Raw genomic sequence first — 25,864 nt, 5'->3', positions numbered from 1 at the left:
GGAATATACGTCTTTCTGCTAAAGAGGATCTATTAAACTCATAATTCATTAGATCCTTGTTATCAATGCCAACTAGGTATCATAAGGAAATGGATCCCGGTTGTTCAATCCTTTGATAACCAAGGTCATTCTTTGCTAAAGAGAAATGATCACTATGAGTCAGACTCAATAGAATTGGATCCATTCCAAATAGCGAGAATTAGGATTCTTGATCCCTCTCAATCTCTCTTTCAATTCGAGGATCCAGAGAGGTGTTTTCATAGTCATCTCCGAATATTTGCCATCTCGGAATATTTTCGATTTCATTTTTCTATGATATGTCTTTCTATATGAAAATTGGTTATTTACGATGTACGATGATCCCTGTTAAGCATCCATGGCTGAATGGTTAAAGCGCCCAACTCATAATTGGTAAATTTGCGGGTTCAATTCCTGCTGGATGCACACGAACGGGAACATTCCATAAGTCTATTGGAACTGGCTCTCTATCCATGGAATCTCATCCATCATCCATACATAACGAATTGGTATGGTATATTCATACCATAACATAAGAACAATAAGAACTCGAATTCTTATCGATACTGGAACTCAGAGCATAGGAGGGAAAGTCGATTTATGGATGGAATCAAATACGCAGTATTTACAGAAAAAAGTCTTCGTTTATTGGGAAAGAATCAATATACTTTTAATGTCGAATCGGGATTCACTAAGACAGAAATAAAGCATTGGGTCGAACTCTTCTTTGGTGTTAAGGTGGTAGCTGTGAATAGCCATCGACTACCTGGAAAAGGTAGAAGAATAGGACCTATTCTGGGCCATACAATGCATTACAGACGTATGATCATTACCCTTCAACCGGGTTATTCTATTCCACTTCTAGATAGAGAAAAAAACTAAAGGAGAATACTTAATAATACGGCGAAACATTTATACAAAACACCTATCCCGAGCACACGCAAGGGAACCGTAGACAGGCAAGTGAAATCCAATCCACGAAATAATTTGATCCATGGACGGCACCGTTGTGGTAAAGGTCGTAATTCCAGAGGAATCATTACCGCAAGGCATAGAGGGGGAGGTCATAAGCGCCTATACCGTAAAATAGATTTTCGACGGAATCAAAAAGACATATCTGGTAGAATCGTAACCATAGAATACGACCCTAATCGAAATGCATACATTTGTCTCATACACTATGGGGATGGTGAGAAGAGATATATTTTACATCCCAGAGGGGCTATAATTGGAGATACTATTGTTTCTGGTACAAAAGTTCCTATATCAATGGGAAATGCCCTACCTTTGAGTGCGGTTTGAACTATTGATTTACGTAATTGGAAGTAACCAATTAGGTTTACGACGAAACCTAGAAATCGATCACTGATCCAATTTGACTACCTCTACGGGATAGACCTCAACAGAAAACTGTTGAGTAACGGCAGCAAGTGATTGAGTTCAGTAGTTCCTCATAGAAAATTATTGACTCTAGAGATATGGTAATATGGAGAAGACAAAATTGTTTGAAGCACGCACAGAACCGGAAGCGCCCCTTGTTTCAAAGAGAGGAGGACGGGTTATTCACATTTAATTTGATGGTCAGAGGCAAATTGAAAGCTAAGCAGTGGTAATTAAGACCCCCGGGGGAAAATAGGGATGTCTCCTACGTTACCCATAATATGTGGAAGTATCGACGTAATTTCATAGAGTCATTCGATCTGAATGCTACATGAAGAACATAAGCCAGATGACGGAACGCAGAGACCTAGGATGTAGAAGATCATAACATGAGCGATTCGGCAGATTTGGATTCCTTTCCTATATATCCACTCATGTGGTACTTCATCATATGATTCATATAAGATCCATCTGTCTAGAGATCGTCATATACATCTAGAAAGCCGTATGCTTTGGAAGAAGCTTGTACAGTTTGGGAAGGGGTTTTTTGAGAGAAAAGAAGAATCTACTTCAACCGATATGCCCTTAGGCACGGCCATGCATAACATAGAAATCACACGTGGAAGGGGTGGGCAATTAGCTAGAGCAGCAGGTGCTGTAGCGAAACTCATTGCAAAAGAGGGTAAATCGGCCACTTTAAGATTACCATCTGGGGAGGTCCGTTTAGTATCCCAAAATTGCTTAGCAACAGTCGGACAAGTGGGTAATGTTGGGGTGAACCAAAAAAGTTTGGGTAGAGCCGGATCTAAGTGTTGGCTAGGTAAACGCCCCGTAGTAAGAGGGGTAGTTATGAACCCTGTGGACCACCCCCATGGGGGCGGTGAAGGGAAAGCTCCCATTGGTAGAAAAAAACCCACAACCCCTTGGGGTTATCCTGCGCTTGGAAGAAGAACTAGGAAAAGGAAAAAATATAGCGATAGTTTTATTCTTCGTCGCCGTAAGTAAATACGTAACTAGGAATATGGAAAATTGCATTTTTGGAATTTGCAATAATGCGATGGGCGAACGACGGGAATTGAACCCGCGCATGGTGGATTCACAATCCACTGCCTTGATCCACTTGGCTACATCCGCCCCTTATCCAGCTAAAGGATTTTTTTCTTTTTTCCGTTGATCATTATTCTATTTATTCTGACCTCCGTACTTCGATCGAGATATTGGACATAGAATGCCACTCTTTAAAAAGGAAAAAAGGAGTAATCAGCTGTGACACGAAAAAAAACGAATCCTTTTGTAGCTCATCATTTATTGGCAAAGATAGAAAAGGTCAATATGAAGGAGGAGAAAGAAACAATAGTAACGTGGTCCCGGGCATCTAGCATTCTACCCACAATGGTTGGCCATACAATTGCGATTCATAATGGAAAGGAACATATACCTATTTACATAACAAATCCTATGGTAGGTCGCAAATTGGGAGAATTCGTGCCTACTCGGCATTTTACGAGTTATGAAAATGCAAGAAAGGATACTAAATCTCGTCGTTAACTGAATTCTGAATAGAAAGATTAAGAAGAAAAAAAAGATTCAAAATAAAGTAAAGGTAGGCGGGGAATAAACTTATTTATGACAAGTTTCAAACTAGTAAAGTATATCCCTAGGATAAAGAAGAAGAAAAGTGGGCTAAGGAAACTCGCAAGGAAAGTTCCAACCGATCGTCTACTTAAGTTCGAGAGAGTTTTCAAAGCACAAAAACGTATCCCTATGTCTGTTTTCAAAGCACAAAGAGTTCTTGACGAGATTCGGTGGCGTTACTACGAGGAAACTGTTATGATACTGAACCTCATGCCCTATCGAGCATCTTATCCCATCTTAAAGTTGGTTTATTCGGCAGCCGCAAATGCAACTCATTATAGGGATTTCGACAAAGCGAATTTATTCATTACTAAAGCCGAAGTCAGTAGGAGTACTATTATGAAGAAATTCAGACCTCGAGCTCGAGGACGTAGTTTCCCTATAAAAAAAAGCATGTGTCATATAACAATTGTACTAAATATAGTAAAGAAATCTAAATAACCTTTAGATCCATCTAAGATTTCGATTCCCAGTAAAAAAAAATATAGAATAGAAAAATATGGGACAAAAAATAAATCCACTCGGTTTCAGACTTGGTACAACCCAAAAACACCATTCCTTTTGGTTCGCACAACCAAAAAATTATTCTGAAGGTCTACAGGAAGATAAAAAAATAAGGGATTGTATCAAGAACTATATACAAAAGAATAGGAAAAAGGGCTCGAATAGAAAAATAGAATCAGACTCAAGTTCCGAAGTAATTACACATAATAGAAAAATGGACTCAGGTTCAAGTTCCGAAGTAATTACACATATAGAAATTCAAAAAGAAATCGATACGATCCACGTCATAATCCATATTGGATTCCCAAATTTATTAAAGAAAAAAGGAGCAATCGAAGAATTAGAGAAAGATCTACAAAAGGAAATTAACTCTGTAAACCAGAGATTTAATATTTCTATCGAAAAAGTTAAAGAACCTTATAGACAGCCTAACATTCTTGCAGAATATATAGCTTTCCAATTAAAAAATAGAGTTTCATTCCGAAAGGCAATGAAAAAAGCCATTGAATTAACTAAAAAAGCAGATATAAGGGGAGTAAAAGTAAAAATTGCGGGTCGTCTCGGAGGAAAAGAAATTGCACGTGCCGAATCCATTAAAAGGGGCAGACTTCCCCTCCAAACAATCCGCGCTAAAATTGATTATTGCTGCTATCCAATTCGAACTATCTATGGAGTATTAGGTGTAAAAATTTGGATATTCGTAGACGAAGAATAACTAATCTTGTCTTCGAATTCTGTCCATTGATAGAATAAAAAATGACAAGAGACTTTTTTCCTGAAATCCCTGCAAAAGAAGAAATTCTACCTCTTTCTATAAGATTTAATGAAAATTGATAAATCATTTAATATAATTGCTATGCTTAGTGTGTGACTCGTTATTTTTTTTTCTTTTTTAAAGAAAAAAACTTAGTAATTATAGAAAATTAACTAATACTAATAACCAACCTATTGCTTCGTATTGTCGAGATCCTAACTAAGAAACAGTCACTATATGAATAAATACCTCTATCATAAATGAGTAGATGTGTCATATAGTTGTAGCAACTGCACTTTTTTATCTAAAAAAAAAATGGGATTCTAGGTTGTGAAGCAAAACTAAAGGGATGTGGATAAAGGGAGGGATGATAGAAAGAAGGAAGAGGAAATAAATAAGATATAGAATTCCACTGTGTATGGTCTATGAATTACATCATAAAAGGCAATGTGAAAAAGCATCAATATAATAAAACTAATAGAGAATGAAAAATTGTAACTTGAAAGAAGAACTACAAATTTTAAGCAATAATAAAGAGCCGCCCGGGTTAATAAAACTGAGAAAATTAACTCGGAAAGAAATTTTTTGGAAGCTCCGTTGCGGGATTCAGACCTAACCATTCAAGGAGAAGCAGTGGGAACGACAGAACCTATGATTCCATAGGATTTTATTGAAAAGAATCCTAACACTTCATTGGGTGGGATGGCGGAACAAACCAAAAAAATTGTCTTATTTGGTAAGTTTATAAATTAACAAATAAGACAGGAAAGAGTAAATATTCGCCCGCGAAATTCTTATTGAATTAGAATACTTTACCGCGATTCAATAAGAGTAAAAATAAGGATATTTTTTAGAAGGACTACATTATTATCTATAAATATAGAATTTAGATAAATATCCACACACATCTGGATATATTCTAGATCTTCTTTTTTGACTATATATTATATTTTTCTGTTTTAACAAATTCAATATAAAAATAAAAAAAAAACCTAACTTTTTCTATTATCTATTAATGTGTATCTATCCGTACCGTAATATTTTTAAATATTATGGAATTAGAGAAATTTATTTACATGCTTTCTCATTCCATTCGCGAGGAGCTGGATGAGAAGAAACTCTCATGTCCAGTTTTGGAGTAGAGATGGAACTAAGAAAGAGAACCATCGACTATAACCCCAAAAGAACCAGATTTCGCAAACAACATAGAGGAAGAATGAAAGGAAAATCCTTCCGAGGCAATCGTATTTGTTTTGGTAGATATGCTCTTCAAGCACTTGAACCCGCTTGGATCACGGCGAGACAGATAGAAGCAGGACGAAGAGCAATAACACGATATGCACGTCGTGGTGGAAAAATATGGGTACGTATATTTCCCGACAAACCGGTTACACTAAGACCCACGGAAACACGTATGGGCTCGGGAAAGGGGTCCCCCGAATATTGGGTAGCCGTTGTTAAACCAGGTCGTATACTTTATGAAATGGGGGGAGTATCTGAAACTGTAGCTAGAGCAGCTATCTCCATAGCGGCCAGTAAAATGCCCATACGAAGTCAATTTATTCGATTAGAGATATAGAACCCTAAAAGGGGTATGGAAGAAAAAAAATGCCCGGTTTTTCTTTCTGGAAAGACAATATTTCTTTCATCCTTTTGCATTGAAATAACAAATTGAAATCAAAATAATATGATTCAACCTCAGACCCTTTTAAATGTAGCAGACAATAGTGGAGCTCGAAAATTGATGTGTATTCGAGTCATAGGAGCTGCTGGTAATCAGCGATATGCTCGTATTGGTGATGTTATTGTTGCTGTAATCAAAGACGCATTGCCCCAAATGCCTCTAGAAAGATCCGAAGTAATTCGAGCTGTAATTGTACGTACATGTAAAGAATTCAAATGCGAAGACGGTATAATAATCCGCTATGATGACAATGCTGCGGTTATAATTGATCAAAAAGGCAACCCAAAAGGAACTCGAGTTTTTGGCGCGATTGCCGAGGAATTGAGAGAATTGAATTTTACCAAAATAGTTTCATTAGCTCCTGAAGTATTATAAATACTAGTAGGCGAAATTTAGATCAAAGAATTAATATTAGTAGATTGTGTTTTACGTATATGTTTTAAAATCCAAAATGAAAAGAAAAAAAAAGAAAACATGTTGATTATAGAAAAATTAGGAGGAACCTAGAATTAGAGTCTTATGGGCAAGGACACTATTGCTGATTTACTAACTTCTATAAGAAACGCGGACATGAATAAAAAAGGAACAGTTCGAGTAGTATCTACAAATATTACCGAAAACATTGTTAAAATACTTCTACGAGAGGGTTTTCTTGAAAGTGTTCGGAAACATCAGGAACGTAACAGATATTTCTTGGTTTCAACTTTGCGACATCAAAAGAGAAAGACTCGAAAAGGAATATATAGAACAAGAACTTTTTTAAAGCGTATTAGCCGACCCGGCTTACGAATTTATACCAACTATCAAGGAATTCCTAAAGTTTTGGGTGGAATGGGAATTGCTATTCTTTCTACTTCTCGAGGGATAATGACAGATCGAGAAGCTCGACTAAACAGAATTGGGGGAGAAGTCTTATGTTATATATGGTAATCGCCCCGCCTATAGTGCTCGAATTCTACCTCGCCCTTCCTATTTTGAAAATAAAAATGGAAAAATAGGAGAAAAAAATATGACAGAAAAAAAAAATAGGAGAGAAAAAAAAAACCCGAGAGAAGCAAAAGTTACTTTTGAAGGTTTAGTTACGGAAGCCCTACCCAATGGAATGTTCCGCGTTCGGCTAGAGAATGACACCATCATCCTAGGCTATATTTCAGGAAAGATCCGGTCTAGTTCTATACGAATACTGATGGGGGATAGGGTCAAAATTGAAGTAAGTCGTTATGATTCAAGCAAGGGACGTATAATTTATAGACTTCCCCATAAGGATTCGAAGCGTATCGAAGACTCGAAGGATAGCGAAGATTTGAAGGATAGCGAAGATTTGAAGAATACCAAAGATTCAAAGGATTAGGTTTTTCTTTTTTTTTTCTAGGGTAATAAATTCTAAGTTCTAAAATTCAAGCGAAGAGACTTATTTTTTTCCAAAATATTAGATTCATAGTTTAAAAAAGGATACGGAAATATGAAAATAAGAGCTTCCGTTCGTAAAATTTGTACAAAATGTCGACTGATTCGTAGGCGTGGACGAATTAGAGTGATTTGCTCTAATCCGAAGCATAAACAAAGACAGGGGTAATCTTTCGAAAAAGAACTTTACTGTCTAAAAAGTAAAAAAAAAGTACCCGCGGAAATGTTCCAATTCCAAATAAAATAATTTCAAATAATTAAAGTAAAGGGTGTATTTTACCCTGAAACGGATATCTTTGTATCTTTTTTTTTATTTCTAACTCATATTTATGAGATAATAAAATATGGCAAAAGCTATACCAAAAATTGGTTCACGTAAGAAAGTGCGTATTGGTTTACGTAGGAATGCACGTTTTAGTTTACGGAAGAGTGCACGTAGAATAACAAAAGGGGTTATTCATGTTCAAGCTAGTTTCAACAATACCATTATAACTGTTACAGACCCACAAGGTCGGGTGGTTTTCTGGTCCTCGGCCGGTACTTGTGGATTCAAAAGCTCAAGAAAAGCATCACCCTATGCTGGTCAAAGAACAGCAGTAGATGCTATTCGTACAGTAGGTTTGCAACGAGCAGAAGTTATGGTAAAGGGCGCTGGTAGTGGAAGAGATGCCGCATTACGAGCCATTGCTAAAAGTGGTGTGCGATTAAGTTGTATACGCGATGTAACACCTATGCCGCATAATGGATGTCGACCACCTAAAAAAAGACGTCTGTAAAAGAATTAACCCGCTTTCAACTTTCAAGAGAAATAAACGATTCAATGATAAAATAATAATACTAGTCTATTATGGTTCGAGAGGAGGTAGCAGGATCCACTCAAACACTACAGTGGAAGTGTGTTGAATCAAGAGTAGATAGTAAGCGTCTTTATTATGGTCGTTTCATTCTGTCCCCGCTTAGAAAAGGTCAAGCGGACACCGTTGGTATTGCCTTGCGAAGAGCTTTACTTGGCGAAATAGAAGGAACATGTATCACACGTGCAAAATTTGGGAGCGTGCCACACGAATATTCTACAATAGCAGGTATTGAAGAATCCGTACAAGAAATTTTACTAAATTTGAAAGAAATTGTATTGAGAAGTAATCTCTATGGAGTTAGAGACGCATCAATTTGCGTCAAAGGTCCTAGATACATAACTGCTCAAGATATCATCTTACCGCCTTCCGTAGAAACCGTTGATACGGCACAACCTATAGCTAACTTGACAGAGCCCATTGATTTCTGTATTGATTTACAGATCAAGAGAGATCGTGGATATCAGACAGAACTCAGAAAGAACTATCAAGATGGAAGTTATCCTATAGATGCTGTATCCATGCCTGTTCGAAATGTGAATTATAGTATTTTTTCTTGTGGGAATGGAAATGAAAAACACGAGATACTTTTTCTAGAAATATGGACTAATGGAAGTTTAACCCCTAAGGAAGCGCTTTATGAGGCTTCTCGTAATTTGATTGATTTATTTCTTCCTTTTCTACACGCCGAGGAAGAGGGCACTAGTTTCGAAGAAAATAAAAACAGGTTTACTCCACCCCTTTTTACTTTTCAAAAAAGATTAACTAATCTAAAGAAAAACAAAAAAGGAATTCCATTGAATTGTATTTTTATTGATCAATTAGAATTAACTTCTAGAACATATAATTGTCTAAAAAGGGCCAATATACATACACTATTGGACCTTTTGAGTAAGACTGAAGAAGATCTTATGAGAATTGACAGTTTTCGTATGGAAGATAGAAAACATATATGGGACACTCTAGAGAAGCATCTCCCAATTGATTTACTTAAGAATAAACTCTCGTTTTAAATCCATTGCAATTTTTTTTCTTCTTCTTTTTCGAGTTAGAATAGAATAAAAAGAAAAAAGAAAACAATTTTGCATCTTTGGTACAATCTATATTTTCGCGAAATGGATCATAATAAAATAATAAAATGGATTTTAGGTATCTAGGGAAGATTCTACTTGGAAGTAACTATTTCCTAGATACCTATGGTACTTCATGGTTGAATGAATCAAAAAAAATCTAAAAAAGACCTAAAGTTAACGATTTATCAATGGGTAGTGTTGCTCCAATACCTAACCAAAGAGCTACTACAGTACCGATTAAAAAAACGGTCGTAGCTACTGGGCGGCGAAATGGATTTTGGAATTTATTGACATTCTCTAGAAAAGGTACTGTCAATAAGCCTGTTGGCACAGAAACCATTAAGAGAACGCCCAATAACTTATTGGGTACCGTACGGAGTATTTGAAACACGGGAAAGAAGTACCACTCGGGTAATATTTCCAAAGGAGTTGCAAACGGGTCTGCCGGTTCACCAATCATTGATGGCTCGAGAACCGCTAAACCTACATTACATGCAATAGTACCTAGAATTACTACTGGAAAAATATATAAAAGATCGTTGGGCCATGCGGGTTCCCCGTAATAATTATGTCCCATCCCTTTAGCTAATTTAGCTCTTAATACAGGATCATTTAAGTCTGGTTTCTTTGTTATTGGGATAGGTGAACTCTTTAGGATCCATCCCCCAAAGGAACCGGACATGAGAATTTATCATCATCCGGCTCGAGCAAGAGTGAAAGAAATAAGACCGCGGAAGATCCTTAATAGAATTAAGGTATATAATGACTCAATGACTCTAGACAAAAAAAGCTTTATCAGATTCTCTTTTCCAAAGTTGCACCTACCACTACTCATTGAAAATAATCCTATTCTTATGGGTAAATGCTCAATATCCAAGTGGGCTTACAAATTTGATCATGATCAATTGCTTTGTGGATTGTCTCATGTCTCTTGATTAGTTGGTATTTATCCCCTCAATATCGCAAGTTTCTTACCTCCAAACAAAATATTTACTTGTTACTAATAAAAAATCAAAAAGTTTAGCCTACATTCTTCCTTAGATCCCTTCTTTTACTCCGATAGTATTGCGGATCACAATCGATGCAAAGAAAATGAATGCATTTCCATACTATAATAAAAAGGTAAGTGTAATAAATAGAGAATTGGATCATGTCACATGACTGATTCCATTTCCACTCTATGGGATCTTACGGAGCCTGTTCATGGATGACATGGTTGCGGTATGATCATAGAAGATATTCTCCTCAAGTGAACCAGCCTATCCTTCCTAGGTAGGGGACTTACATGTTGATTGGATGCGGAGACACCTTTGGTTGTGAATTCTAATGTGGCAGATCCAATTCTTTATCTGCATGGCCAAATCAATAATTCAAGTCACACACTCCCATAATCCGCCTTTTTTCTTTCGTAAAATTAACTTCAACTATTTGTATCGTATAAAAATACTTCGGAGTTGAAGAGAAGTATCCAAATGACATGTGTTATTTTACAATAACCCATGCTTGTAGCAATGAAATACCACAACCTACCCGATATGATATATGAGAATTAGAATTCTCTATGATATGCCTTCCCTATAAAGGACCCGAAATACCTTGCTTACGTATCATTGGAAAGTGCATTAACATAAATACGGCAGTAAGCAGAGGCAGTACAAAGGTATGTAAACTATAAAAACGAGTCAAAGTGGATTGGCCCACACTAGCACTTCCGCGTAATAACTCCACTAAAGGCGATCCTATTACCGGAATGGCGTCAGGTACACCTGTCACAATTTTGACTGCCCAATAGCCAATTTGATCCCAAGGCAAAGAATAACCAGTTACACCAAATGATGCAGTCAAAACAGCCAAAACCACACCTGTCACCCAAGTTAATTCACGGGGTTTTTTAAATCCCCCTGTGAGATACACACGAAATACATGCAGGATCATCATTAAAACCATCATACTTGCTGACCATCGATGAACTGATCGGATTAACCAACCAAAGTTGGCCTCGGTCATTATGTATTGAACCGAGGAAAAAGCCTCTGTAACGGTTGGTCGGTAGTAAAAAGTCATAGCAAAACCGGTAGCGACTTGTACTAGAAAACAAGTAAGTGTAATTCCCCCTAAACAATAAAATATGTTGACATGGGGAGGAACATATTTACTAGTTATATCATCCGCAATTGCCTGAATCTCAAGACGTTCCTCAAACCAATCATATACTTTATTGAGATAGGTAACTAACCCACGCCCCCCTCTAAGAGCCGTATATGAAAATTTCATCTCGTACGGCTCAAGCAGAAACACACAAATTTTCAACGAATATTAGAAAAAAGGTTCAAAACTTCATCAGCCACTGAATCGGGTCGATTTGCCTTGAAGATAGCAAATAAAAAAAATCCGGAATATCTTCTTTGTGATGATAATGCCAAAAAATCTCAAGTTGGCGCGTCTTTCTTTCTTCCTTTCCCTTATGTTGGTCATTAGAGGCTTCTTGACTTTTCTCTTCCCTATTTTGGATTTTTTTTTATGCGTAATATAGAAATTATCTTGTTGTGATCCTATGAATCAGTTCAATTAAAACCTTAGATTCATACTAGAGCCACGATGATTTAGTCTCAAGCTAAACAAAAGGCAAGGGTTCTTCGAATAAGAACCGCTTGATAATCATTTATTGAAATTGAATCAGTGTAATGACTCGACAAAATCGATAGAAAAAAAGTTGTCTTTTGGGCAAACAAAATTGTAAGGAAGAAAATTTCTTTTTTATTTTTATTTAAGAACTACTTGAATTTTTCAGTCTGGTTGCGAGGTCTTAATAGTGAGTATGAATCATAGTTCCATTTTTTTTGATCCACTCTATCTATTTCGTGTTCCAGATACTAGAATAAATAATATCTGACGAATTAGAATCATCTTGATAGAGATAACAGGCCCTTTCTATGTATTATCAATAGGATCAATTCTAACAAGTCACACACTCATATTCCAGAGATACCGAAACAAAAAAATTCCGCGGTCGAACTACCATAATATCTAGAAATGTAGAGCTTAAACTAGAAAGGCTTTTTTGGATGGAAAAACTCTGACTTCCTAGTTTTAGTTAGTAGAAACCTAATTGGTTAAAATTCCATCCAGTAAAATGGAAGAATTATAAATTTCTAAAATGATAGATAGGAATATAGCGAATAAAGCCATTGCGACCCCCATAAAAGGAGTAGTCCCCCAACCCGGGGCGACTTTCCCATATTCCGAATTCAAGGGTTTCAGTAAACTACCTGCACCAGTTCGTTTTGGCCTAGGTTTAGAACTATCTTCAACGGTTTGTGTAGCCATAAATTATATTTAATCATTGGTGTTGACTTTGTATACTATTCCGTTGTAGTTGTAAATACACGATCTTTTCGTAGATCCATTGTAATCTTGAAATTCTATAAAAATGGAAACAGCAACTTTAGTCGCCATCTCCATATCTGGTTTACTTGTAAGCTTTACTGGGTATGCCTTATATACCGCGTTTGGGCAACCCTCTCAACAATTAAGAGATCCATTCGAAGAACACGGAGACTAATTTAAGTAAGAAGTCCCCCTATCTGGGAGACTTCTTACTTAAATGAAATTATTTTATTCTTTTAGTTGGAGTTGGTGGAACCTTAGGTGGTTCTCGGAAGAAGATAGCGAAAAAAATTATCCCTAAAGTCGAAACTAAAAGGAACGTATAAACCAATGCTTCCATAGATTCGATCGTGGTTTATTTACAATTATAACTTCCACACCTATTCATTTGTCATTTGGGAGAATTTCCCATATAAAGAAAGAAAAAGAGTCAAAGAAAGGATGGGAGATGTCAAATCAAAAAAGAGAGGTGAAAGATACCATAACAATGTGTATCAGACTGCCTGTTTCTTTGTAGTTGGATCTCCCACTTTTTGGAATGTTCCAAATTCCACTTGAGCATCCAAATCTGGATCAATACCAGCAAAAACATCTCGGAACAATGTTCTAGCGCCATGCCAAATGTGTCCGAAAAAGAAGAGCAAAGCAAAGGTAGCATGACCAAAAGTGAACCAACCCCTTGGACTGCTGCGAAAAACACCATCGGATTTCAAAGTAGCCCGGTCTAATTCAAAAATTTCCCCTAATTGAGAACGCCTCGCATATTTTTTTACAGTAGCAGGATCAGAATAATTTACTCCATTAAGTTCGCCACCATAGAACTCCACCGTTACGCCTACTTGTTCAACACTATATTTGGATTCTGCTCTTCTAAAAGGAACGTCCGCTCTAACAATTCCCTCCTCATCTACCAAAACAACCGGAAATGTTTCAAAAAAAGTAGGCATACGGCGTACAAAAAGCTCACGTCCTTCTTTATCTCTAAAGACGGGATGTCCTAACCATCCAACAGCTATTCCATCCCCATTGTCCATTGAGCCCGCTCTGAATAATCCCCCTTTTGCCGGATTATTACCAATATAATCATAAAAGGCTAATTTTTCGGGAATTTTAGACCAAGCTTCTGATAAACTAAGATTTTCGGCTAAACCATTGCTAACTCTTCGATATATTTCTTGCTGAAAGTATCCCTGATCCCACTGATAACGAGTAGGCCCAAATAATTCGATTGGGGTCGTTGCTGACCCATACCACATAGTTCCAGCAACTACGAAAGCTGCAAAAAAAACAGCAGCGATACTACTGGAAAGTACAGTTTCAATATTGCCCATACGTAATCCTTTATATAGACGTTGAGGCGGACGGACACTAAGATGGAATAAGCCCGCTAATATACCCAATGTACCCGCAGCAATATGATGAGAAGCTATTCCCCCCGGAACAAAAGGATCAAAACCTTCTGCACCCCACGCTGGATTTACAGCTTGTACTTTTCCAGTTAGTCCATAAGGATCGGATACCCATATCCCAGGACCATACAAACCCGTTACATGAAATGCCCCAAAGCCAAAGCAAGCCACCCCTGCAAGAAATAAATGAATTCCAAAGATCTTGGGCAAATCCAAAGAGGGTTTTCCCGTCCGCTCATCAGAGAATATTTCTAGGTCCCAATATACCCAATGCCAGATCGCTGCCAAGAAACACAAGCCAGAAAACACAATATGCGTAGCTGCCACACCTTCATAACTCCAAATACCCGGATTTGTTACAGTTCCTCCTGAAATACTCCAACCACCCCACGAATCCGTTATTCCTAAACGAGTCATGAAGGGAATTACGAACATACCTTGTCTCCACATTGGATCCAGAACAGGATCAGAGGGATCAAAAACTGCTAATTCGTATAAAGCCATTGAGCCAGCCCAACCAGAAACTAGAGCTGTGTGCATTATATGCACCGCAAGCAATCGACCCGGATCATTCAATACGACAGTATGAACACGATACCAAGGCAAACCCATGGAAATACCCCTTTAGCAAAGAAAAATAGACACGATGTCGCTTTATTTTATCGCATTGAAAAAGATTATCCATTGTACCTAACCCTTCTAGGGGATTCTGTGTCAGAAAGCGCGAATATTTATTTCATTCCATTAAAAATAAGAAGCCAATTCTGTTCATAAGAAGAAAGAGAAGCAGATCTATTCTATACTCGATAAGTGCCAATATGCAATGGGTAACTTGGCCAATTTGGAAAAAACGAAGAATAGATCGCTACCCCTCTTTGTTTAGCATTCGAATCACCCATTCCTTTTTCTTTATTCAATCTGTCTTACCTTTCTTATATGTATAACCTTTCCATCTATGTATTAATAGAATCTATAGTATTCATATAGAATAGAATAAGAATAAAATAGAATAGAATAAGAATAAAAATTAAGACAATAAACTGCAGATTCTTTCTTTCTGTTCCATTCTTACGTTTCCATATTAAAGTGTTTCTTACTTAAATTTAATAATATTAATCTAATATGCCCATTGGTGTTCCAAAAGTACCTTACCGGATTCCTGGAGATGAAGAAGCGACTTGGGTTGACTTATACAATGTTATGTATCGAGAAAGGACACTTTTTTTAGGTCAAGAGATTCGTTGCGAGATCACGAATCATATTACAGGTCTCATGGTATATCTGAGTATAGAAGATGGAATTAGTGATATTTTTTTGTTTATAAACTCCCCAGGCGGTTGGCTAATCTCAGGAATGGCTATTTTTGATACGATGCAAACGGTGACACCAGATATATATACAATATGCCTCGGAATAGCCGCGTCCATGGCGTCCTTCATTCTGCTTGGAGGAGAACCCGCCAAGCGTATAGCATTCCCTCACGCGAGGATTATGCTTCACCAACCTGCTAGTGCTTATTATCGGGCAAGGACACCAGAATTTTTACTAGAAGTAGAAGAGTTACACAAAGTTCGCGAAATGATCACAAGGGTTTATGCACTAAGAACAGGCAAGCCTTTTTGGGTTGTATCCGAAGACATGGAAAGGGATGTTTTTATGTCAGCAGACGAAGCCAAAGCTTATGGACTTGTCGATATTGTAGGGGATGAAATGATTGACAAGCACTGCGATACTGATCCAGTGTGGTTTCCGGAAATGTTTAAGGATTGGTAGTGTCCGGATTTCTTGTAAAGTTATTTCACAGCTAAATTCGTGTTTTCCTCGATTTAATAGAAAATAGAAAGACTTCATGATGAGCAATCATCAGGTTAAGATGGATCTAAACCAATCCATTTTTTTCTATATACATACAACATGCCAACGGTTAAACAACTTATTAGAAACGCAAGACAGCCAATACGAAATGCTAGAAAAACGGCTGCGCTTAAAGGATGCCCTCAGCGTCGAGGAACATGTGCTAGGGTGTATGTGCGACTCGTTCAGATCATGACTTCAAACAAATATAAAAAAAATTTGAAGTATCCCTGATTAGTACCAATGAATAGGATATAGCTTCTCTATCCTAGATTTCTATGGTATATGGAATTTCTGGTTTCCTTTGGTGCAAATCGAATTATCTAAATTTGGAAATAAGAAGCAATTCTCCCATTGGTAGCAAATGGTTATCCATTAAGCGGAGGAAATAGTAATAAAAAGAAAAAGGCTTATGCTCTTTTATCTTATAAAGAACGGACTAACAGGGTCAGCTACTTAGCCAACTTTCATAATTAAATACCGTCACTGTATGGATAACTCTTATTGTGAAAAGAGCTATTTACTCTATAATGGATAGGTAGAGCCAAAGAATGTGAACTATACAAGTTCGTAATACTTTTTGATGAAAGAAAGGGCTCCGGTGTATAGAGAGGGCCTCACCGTTTAAAAGGGAACCATAGAAACGATGGAACCCACTATTTTTTTTAGTATTATTTAGAATGAATTTGTTATTTCGTATAGAAATAACTGAACGGAGTGGAATAAAAAATCGTGGTTGGGAAGGTTACTATAGCAAAAGCCATTGGAATTAATATTTTATATATCGGAATAATTAGTTTTGTTATTAATGAGAAAAAGGGTGGCTAAAAGAAGAGAAATCATTAGTTATTCATTAAGGTTAATTTGATTCAATGACCAGAGTTCCGCGAGGATATATAGCCCGGAGACGACGAACAAAAATGCGTTCATTTGCCTCAAACTTTAGAGGGGCTCATTTAAGACTTAATCGAATGATTACCCAACAAGTAAAAAGAGCTTTTGTTTCCTCTCATCGAGATAGAGGTAGGCAAAAGAGGGATTTTCGTCGTTTGTGGATCACTCGGATAAACGCAGCAACGCGGGTATATAAAGTATTCGATAGTTATAGTAAATTAATACACAACCTGTACAAGAAGAAATTGATTCTTAATCGTAAAATGCTTGCACAAGTAGCTGTATCAAATCCAAATAATCTTTACACGATTTCCAATAAAATAAAGATCATCAATTAAAGGTATAAATAAAGTAATATACTGGAATAATAAAAGATGAATTCCCGGAGAGGGAACTCCGGGAAGATACAATAAATTAAGATTAAGTGGTAGGAATCGACGAGCTGGATTACTTTCTTTATAATATATATAGGTCTGGCCCTTGCGAATTCGAATAAAACATCAACAATCGGAACTTAAGTTCCGGTTGTTGTTTCTTAAATTTTGGTTGTAGTTTCTTAAGTTTCGATTGGAATTGTACTTTTGCGTTAATTGAGGAATATGTCTATTTTTTCTGGGTCTAGAACCTGTAATTATTGAAATTGACTGGGCTTGAAATTGTTTTTCGTTCTCATAGTTACGAAACGGTAAAAAAGATAAAATACGAGCCTGTTTTATAGCAAGAGTAATTAATCGTTGTTGTTTCAAGGTTAATCTATTTATTCGTCTCGATAATATTTTTCCTTGTTCACTAATAAATCTATTAATTAAACTCATGTTTCTATAATCAATTCGATCTCCCGGGCCAATCCGGGGACGCCTACGAAAAGGTTGTTTAGATTTACGAAAAGGTTGTTTGAATTTACGAAAAGTTTGCTTGGATTTACGAAAGGGTTGCTTGGATTTATTAAAAGTTTGCTTGGATTTACTAAAGGGTTGCTTAGATTTAAGAAAAGGTTGTTTAGATGTATACATGATTTATTCCTTATTTAATTTAAAATTGGAAAATGCACTTCTTTATTTTATTAATTTAGGATCCAGAAGAAGTAGTTTTTCTTTGATCCATATCTTATTTGATTCATATTTATAGTATATGAATACCCTCTATACATATGAAATAATATCGACCGGAAATCAGATGAGTTGATTTGTATTTTGTATTCTATACTATGTTTTATTTATATATAAAATATGAAGTTCTTACTCTTTCTGTTGTTTGGAAAGATCGAATACACGATGTTCCTATTTCTTTATTTCGTGATGAGTCGTATGCTTGCGACAATAACGACAAAATTTTTTGAATTCTAATTGTCCGGGTGTATTGTGGCGATTCTTTTGAGTACTATATCTAGAAATCCCCGTCGATTCCTCATTGGCACCTTTTCGAACACAACTGATGCATTCCAAAATAACTCTGATTCTAACATCTTTTCCCTTGGCCATGAACCTCCTTTTCCTTTTGGATTGACTTAATTTAATTCTTCTACTTATTCTTTTATTCTTCTATTTTGAATCCGAAGAAGAAGAATAAAATTCATTAGAATAATTTTTTTTTATTCTTAAATTAAGTAATAAAAAATAGAGAAATAATTAAAGAATACAATCCTTGTCGAATTAGCAAAGATTTTGGTTCGAAATCCTTTCATTTAATTAGTCAGCCCCGCCTTTTTCTATGCTCTGATTTCTGAGGCCTGATTTAGCTTGGGTACCCCTTTAAATTGAATTTCTATTTTTAAAAATAGGGTTTACCAAATTTTTAATGACTCTGAGGTTCAACCCAATCCATCTTTTCTTTCTTTTTCCTTCCGATACTAAAAAAAGATTGAAAAGGATAAGATAAAATTTTGTCATATCACGAAGAAATCTATCCCTCCCATAGCAATAACTAGAATTAAAAAAAAGGGAATGACAAAGCATCCGGGAATAAACGATTAATTTCTATCAATAAACCTGCTAAAGCACCAAACCATAGAGTACTTAGCACGGGTGCTACAGAGAGATATGTTTTTATATCCCGCATTGAAAATCCTCCTTCCTTGTTGGAATACATATATGATCATAAACTTATGCTATATATAAACTGAACCATAATCGACGAAATTTTCCGAAATTGTCCTATCCCTAAAAAATAAAAAGATGACCCCTTCTTCCTATATATTATCAAGGAAAAGTAATCTTTCTTTTATAGGCGAAATTCTATTGGATTTTAGCTGTATATAATTCCTTAATTATATGAGACCAAAAAGAAGAAATGACACGAGGGTTCTATATATAGATAGAGAAAGAATAAGAAAATTATGATGTGGAAAAGAAGACAGGAATTGTGTACAATGGCATTGCACAACAATTTAATTTGGAAAAGGGATGTAGCGCAGCTTGGTAGCGCGTTTGTTTTGGGTACAAAATGTCACAGGTTCAAATCCTGTCATCCCTACCTATTACTTCTTTCTTCTTTATAGGCAGTAGCAACGAGATCAATTAAAGTAAAGTGGGTATAACTGGAATTTGTGGAGACTATACGTACGTGAGATACATTAGGAATAGAAAAAGATTTTCTTTTTGAATGAATGAAAGCGCTCTTAGTTCAGTTCGGTAGAACGCGGGTCTCCAAAACCCGATGTCGTAGGTTCAAATCCTACAGAGCGTGATTCCATCTATCTTATGTCGAAGCAGAGTAAAATAATTTAACAAAATTGAATTGTAACTCCAATTTGACCTCCTCCAGACCAGAGAGGAGGTCAATAAAAAAAAAAAAATGACTCAATCAAAGATCCAACTGATCCCCACGCCTGTATTGCAAATACGCAGTCACGAATAATCCCGCTAAAGTAATAGGAATTAGGCCTAAGACGATTCCAAATAGAAAAACTTCAATCATTTCGATTTGTTCGGGGGGATAAAAAAAGAGGTACGATCTATCCCTAAATAGTACTCTAAATTATCCACGAATCTCAATGACCAAGAAAAGAATTCCTAATTAGTCTGGAAAAGAGTCGTAGAATATCAGGAATCCCAAAGAAAGATTTTGCTTTTCTGAATTATTATTATTCAGTCAATTCAAATAAGACGTATCTTGTTCAAGCCAATAAATAGAGCTGGGGTTATAGTTAAAGCAGCCAGTAGAAAACCGAAATAACTAGTTAAAGTAAGCATGAAAGAGTTAAATTCCATTTATTTTTTTTTACTACACTACATATGTTGGTAAAGCATTTACCTAAGTTATGGAAAATTCATAATTCATCAGTTATTTTAGATAATACTAAAAAACAAGATAGAGTGAGATACAGAAGTGTAAAAGAAAGTGGATTCATCAGATGATACATGAGTCCCTAATTTCGAATCAAGAGATTTGTTATGGAATTTTTCAATTGAGTAAAGTAATAATATTAAGAACTAGATCATATAACCCCATTGAATGAAAAAATGAAATTGGATTTTCAGGGAAATTTCGGAATAAGAGATAAATAAACAATTGAATTTGAAAAAAAAACTTCTTTCTATTTTGGATAATTTCTTTTTCAATAGGACCCTCTTTTTGGACTGAACGATCGAATATTCCCCTATTCCTTCTTATTTTAATTTTAACTGATTGTATTCTATATGGAATAAGAGGAGAAGAAAAGCATTCCACGACCTCCCGAGGGTCTGTTAAAAAAAAAAGAAAGCTCTTCCTTGAATTTACTTTATTTTTATTCCTTTTTCGAACTCCAACCAAAGTAGATTCGAAGACGAGTCACTTCAATTATCCTTTTAAGTTCTATTCTATCTTCTGTCTTTCCCTATTTCATCTCGTAAAGTTCCACGCTCGCAGTTTGGTCAAGAAAGTTAGACCTAATCCAACAAACAAGACAAGGATTAATTACGAATTATGAAAGGATAAATTTCACATATATATACTTGTCCTTGTATTGTGTCAGTATGAGAATATCCTTCCTAAATTATTTATCCAAACCTATTGATCATTAACTTAGATTTTCCCAAGATTTTGGCTGCTATTCCGAATTACTCTATTATTCCGAAGCCAAGGAAAATAAATAGAACCTACAAAAAAGGGGTTTTCTATTGACGCCTTGAATAACATATAGCTTACCTATAGACAAAAAAAAGTAATTATGTTTCGGAACCAGGCAAAACCAGATTGCTGTGCCATAGGAAGGATAGCTATACTAATTCGGTATACTCAAAATACACCTTTGGTACAAAATTGACAATCTCACAAGGATGAAATATCAGTAATTTTCTATTTACTGGTTGATCCCATCTTTTACGGAATCAATTCCTTTTTTGAATGTACAAAAATTTTGGGAGTTCAGCATGTCTGGAAGCACGGGAGAACGTTCTTTTGCTGATATTATTACCAGTATTCGATACTGGGTTATTCATAGCATTACTATACCTTCCCTATTCATTGCGGGTTGGTTATTTGTCAGTACGGGTTTAGCTTATGACGTGTTTGGAAGTCCTAGGCCAAACGAATATTTCACGGAAAGCCGACAAGGAATTCCGTTAATAACCGACCGTTTTGATTCTTTAGAACAACTCGATGAATTTAGTAGATCCTTTTAGGAGGCCCTCAATGACCATAGATCGAACCTATCCTATTTTTACAGTGCGATGGCTGGCTATTCACGGACTAGCTGTACCTACTGTTTTTTTCTTGGGATCAATATCAGCAATGCAGTTCATCCAACGATAAACCAAATTCCAACTATAGAACTATGACACAATCAAACCCGAATGAACAAAATGTTGAATTGAATCGTACCAGTCTATACTGGGGTTTATTACTCATTTTTGTACTTGCTGTTTTATTTTCCAATTACTTCTTCAATTGAGAGAAAGAAAGAGACTAATAAGAATTCTCTTATCCCATTTGGAAAGATACCATCCTTATAACTACCCATGACTGTTTTTGTCTCTAGCATGACCAATTGATAAAATGTGGAGGAAAGTAGGGGAAATGGCCGATACTACTGGAAGAATTCCTCTTTGGCTGATAGGTACTGTAGCTGGTATTCCTGTGATTGGTTTAGTAGGTGTTTTCTTTTATGGTTCATATTCTGGATTGGGTTCATCTCTATAGTAATCGGAGGGACCAGATTGTAAACATGAAAAAGTAGGAGCTTAGCGGGTCCTTACCCCCTTTATCTGATTAGAGCGGAAAGGACCCGCGGAATTTTTACTCTTATAACGCGAATTGAATCTATTCGATTCACTCTTATGAAGCAACAAGAAAAAGAGATCACTCGAGGATCCAATATCTTATTCCACAAAGGAAGTATCCTGAAAATCCTTGATTTAGTTTCGAGTAATAAACTAATAAAACCTTAATCAAAACTATTCAACTAGCCTAAAAATAAAAAAAAAACCTTCAATGGAAGAGTTTACTTTTTTTTGCAAAATTTCTGTAAGTTTGAAGTTAAACTTAATTAAACAAGCCAAGCAATTCTATTTGCTTACAATCACAAGAAATTTGTCCCCCGCCATATTTTCTTCCCCTCTGTTTGTCCACTACCTCGGCTAAACCTAAGCAAAAGAAAAAGAGGCCCAAGAGACAGACCCGAATAAAGAAGAAATAGTAAAGTAATCTTTGACGAATTAGGAAGAAAAAGGATTCTTATTTTGATACAAGAAGAATCGGCACAAGAAAAAGCCTTTTTCTTGTGCCGAATAGACGATTAAGAAGACCTGCAATCCCTCGAAAGAAATTTAAATTTTATTGTTCTCGCCTTTGCCTTGGATTCTCTTCTTTTGCATGAGATATAAATAAGGAATTCCAGACATCTCGTAAACAAAAAAAAGTCTAAACAAAAAAAGGATTTCCAAAAAAGATCATAGATAATTCTAGCAATTGCCAATAAATCGAGGCTTTTTACCAACTTGATGGTAAGAAATTCCGGGACCTAGAAATTCATTTCGTACAATTGAACCTTTTCAAACTGTTTCTTTTTGAGAACCAAAAAAACTTGTGCCAAAATAACGGATGCGAAGAAGAACAAAAGGCCTTGGACACGTAATGGATCCTGAAGCACGATTTCTGCGTCCCCCTGACCAAAACCTCCCACATTAGGATTGCTTGTTAATGGTTGATCAATCTTGATGGATTCCCCCTCTGAAACAAGAAGTTCTGGTCCGGGAGGTATAATATCAATCACTTGGCGTCCATCTGATGCATCAACTATGGATATTTCATACCCCCCTTTTTCTTTACGTAGTATTTTTCTTACTATACCTGTTGACGTAGCATTATAGACTGTATTGTTACTCTTGCTACCATCAGGATAGATCTGTCCTCTTCCTCGGTTTCCCCCTACATATATAGGATATTTTAAGAAATGAGCATCTTTCTTCGTAGCAGGATCAGGGGAAAGAATGGGAAAGACAATTTCACTATATTTCTTACCGGGAACAGGGCCTATCACAAGAATATTTTTTTTATCGGGACGATAACTCTGAAAAGCAAGATTTCCTATCTTTTCTTTTAACTCAGGGGAAATACGGTCGGGCGGCGCTAATTCAAATCCCTCGGGCAAAATAAGAACAGCACCTACATTCAACCCTCCCTTTTTTCCATTAGCAAGAACTTGTTTCAATTGCATATCATAAGGAATTCGAAGAACTGCTTCAAATACAGTATCGGGAAGCACAGCTTGGGGAACTTCAATATCGACGGGCTTGCTAGCTAAATGGCAATTGGCACATACAATTCGCCCAGTTGCTTCTCGTGGGTTTTCATAACCCTGCTGCGCAAAAATGGGATATGCATTTGAAATAGATGTCCGAGTTATTACGTATATCATGATCGATACAGAAATCGATCGAGTTATCTGTTCCTTTACCCAAGAAAAAGTATTTCTATTTTCCATGTCCAATCACAGATCCCAGAATTTCTACAATAAATTAGATAGGTAGCTAAGCTAATCTAGTTCCCTATACACGAATTTGTTGGCATTCTACTGCAACAGTTGTACTGCAATGATGAATACCTTAAAGCAGGTATAAATAGAAAGAATTTTGGTAAAATGGAAAAGGGCTTTCTTTCTAAAGAAAGATGCTAATTTGATTAATATTAATATCGGGAGATCAAATGAATTTATGCTTCACTAATTGAATGATAAATGACTACAAGCGAAGGAGATAGACGGTTTAAACAAAAAAAGACCCAAAATTTCAAACATGTATCTAGAATTACTGGAAAACTACAAACAAAAATAGTGAAAATAAGCTCATTAGGAGCCCATCCAAAATCGTTATAGACCCAACGAATTACTAGTTCCCAACCACGGGTGGAGTGAAATCCAACAAAAAAATCAGTAACTAAAAGAATAAAAAAAGCTTTTATTGAGTCATTTAAATTATAGAAGAATTCCTGAACCCAAGAATTCAAAATGACAAGTTCCTCTTTACCCAGAAAAAAAGAACCACTTAGAATAGCCAAACAGATTATATTTGTCGAGAAATGCAAAATGATATGGAGATGATCCTCATTATTTATTTTGACCCATTGTATTATTTCCTTGTGTATTCCTGTAGGAGGTTTTTGTACATGTGTCTTTAGTTTCCCTTTTATCATCTCGTCCAAGAGAGAAAGTTCTTCTAATTCTATGAATCTTTCTAGAATCCTTTTCTCTTGAATATCAGTTAAGAGAGTTTCGGATTGCCTGGTATTCCACCAATTCTTAATCCAAAGTTCCAGACATTTGTTAAATGAGGAAGAGACCCCCCAAGGCAAAAGTACGATAAATACAAGATATAGTAAAGAAGGCAATGCTTTCTTTTTTTTCATTTTTGATCTGTAAATGGAGTTGTTAATGAATATGCTTCATTCGCTGACTCTATTCCATTCCCTGACTCTATATGATGATATTTCTATTTCATGATATTTCTATTTCTTTGAAGCAAAAACTCTATAGGTTTGATACCCTGTATCTATTCTTCTTTTTTGTATATTAGTGGAATTTCAGTGCATTGGGTTCTTTCTTAGATCTAGATGGAATGAAATAGTGAAATAGAATAAAAAAAGCCCTTTCGGGTGAAAATGGAAGAGAAGAATAGTATGCAATATATCTAACTTCGACAAAAAAAATTTAAAATAATTTTATCTTATCCTCGTTTGTTCCTTCCTTTAGATAAATACTTAAAAATCCCCTTACAATAACAAATCCAATTTCGAAGGGACTTCCTCCCCATGTTGAGAAAACTTTTCTTCTTCCAATTTATCTTTTCTTCATTCAATTCAGTTCAAAAAAGATACCTCAAAATACTTCAATTGGTACGCGCAAGAAATAGGCCAATTCGGCAGCTTTTTGTTCAATTTCTCGTGGAGTAAAAAACTTATCATCAGTACGAGTCAAGGGAATGATCCCCTGGCCCCGGATTTCCATATAAAGAATACGACGAGGATAAAGACCCTCTTTAACCTGAATTCTAATTGATTGGATATCCCGCATAAGGAATCGAAGGAAGACGCGACGTTTTATTCCAGGGAATCCCCAACGAAAAATGCAAACTATTCCCTCTTTTCTATCGAATCGGTCATAACCACTACCTACATTCCACAAAATAGTACACCACAGGTAGGAGCTAATGAATAGGCCTGCGATTCCGTAGAAAGACATCACGACCCCCTGCGGAAAAAAAAGAATTTCTTGAGATGGAAGTATAGATATAATATTCTTACCAAGATAACTGGAAGTCCCAACCAATAAGAATCCTAGTGAACCTAGAAAAAGAATACAGGCCCAGAAAAAATTACTCCTTTTTCGAGAACCTTTTAGAAGTTCTACCCATATGTGTTCTGATCGCCAATTCATATTAGATATACTAAATCCAGCAGCGGTCGATTGAAATTGAGAGAATAAGCTAAATAATTTTGCCTTTACTTTTTTTGATTCTGAAATCGCCTTCAGCAACTAGTACTCCTGTGAAATAATAGGTTAGATACATTGACTTTCTATTCAAAAAATATTCGTT

General features: G+C 36.1%; 1 protein-coding gene and 2 non-coding genes across 3 annotated transcripts in view; all 3 read left to right on the top strand.

Moving 5' to 3' along the window:
* The window catches only part of LOC123418799 (NAD(P)H-quinone oxidoreductase subunit 2 A, chloroplastic-like), a 4,702-nt gene extending 3,574 nt beyond the window's left edge, over positions 1–1,128 (top strand). The window contains exon 2 of the mRNA XM_045107064.1: positions 1–1,128. This exon is cut by the window's left edge and continues 3,447 nt beyond it. The gene's annotated coding sequence lies outside the window, so the exon portion shown is untranslated.
* An 18,123-nt stretch (positions 1,129–19,251) lies between these two features.
* Positions 19,252–19,325, top strand: TRNAP-UGG. The gene has a single exon. It is a non-coding gene; the product is annotated as a tRNA-Pro (tRNA).
* Positions 19,326–19,464: 139 nt separating this feature from the next.
* On the top strand, positions 19,465–19,538 carry TRNAW-CCA. The gene has a single exon. It is a non-coding gene; the product is annotated as a tRNA-Trp (tRNA).
* The last annotated feature ends 6,326 nt before the right edge of the window (positions 19,539–25,864 follow it).

The sequence above is a fragment of the Hordeum vulgare genome, unplaced genomic scaffold, assembly GCF_904849725.1.
Source record: "Hordeum vulgare subsp. vulgare unplaced genomic scaffold, MorexV3_pseudomolecules_assembly, whole genome shotgun sequence".
In the NCBI taxonomy this organism is placed as follows: Eukaryota; Viridiplantae; Streptophyta; class Magnoliopsida; order Poales; family Poaceae; genus Hordeum; species Hordeum vulgare.
Note: the sequence above shows the minus strand (reverse complement) of the source record. Positions and strands in the feature narration are given on the sequence as shown.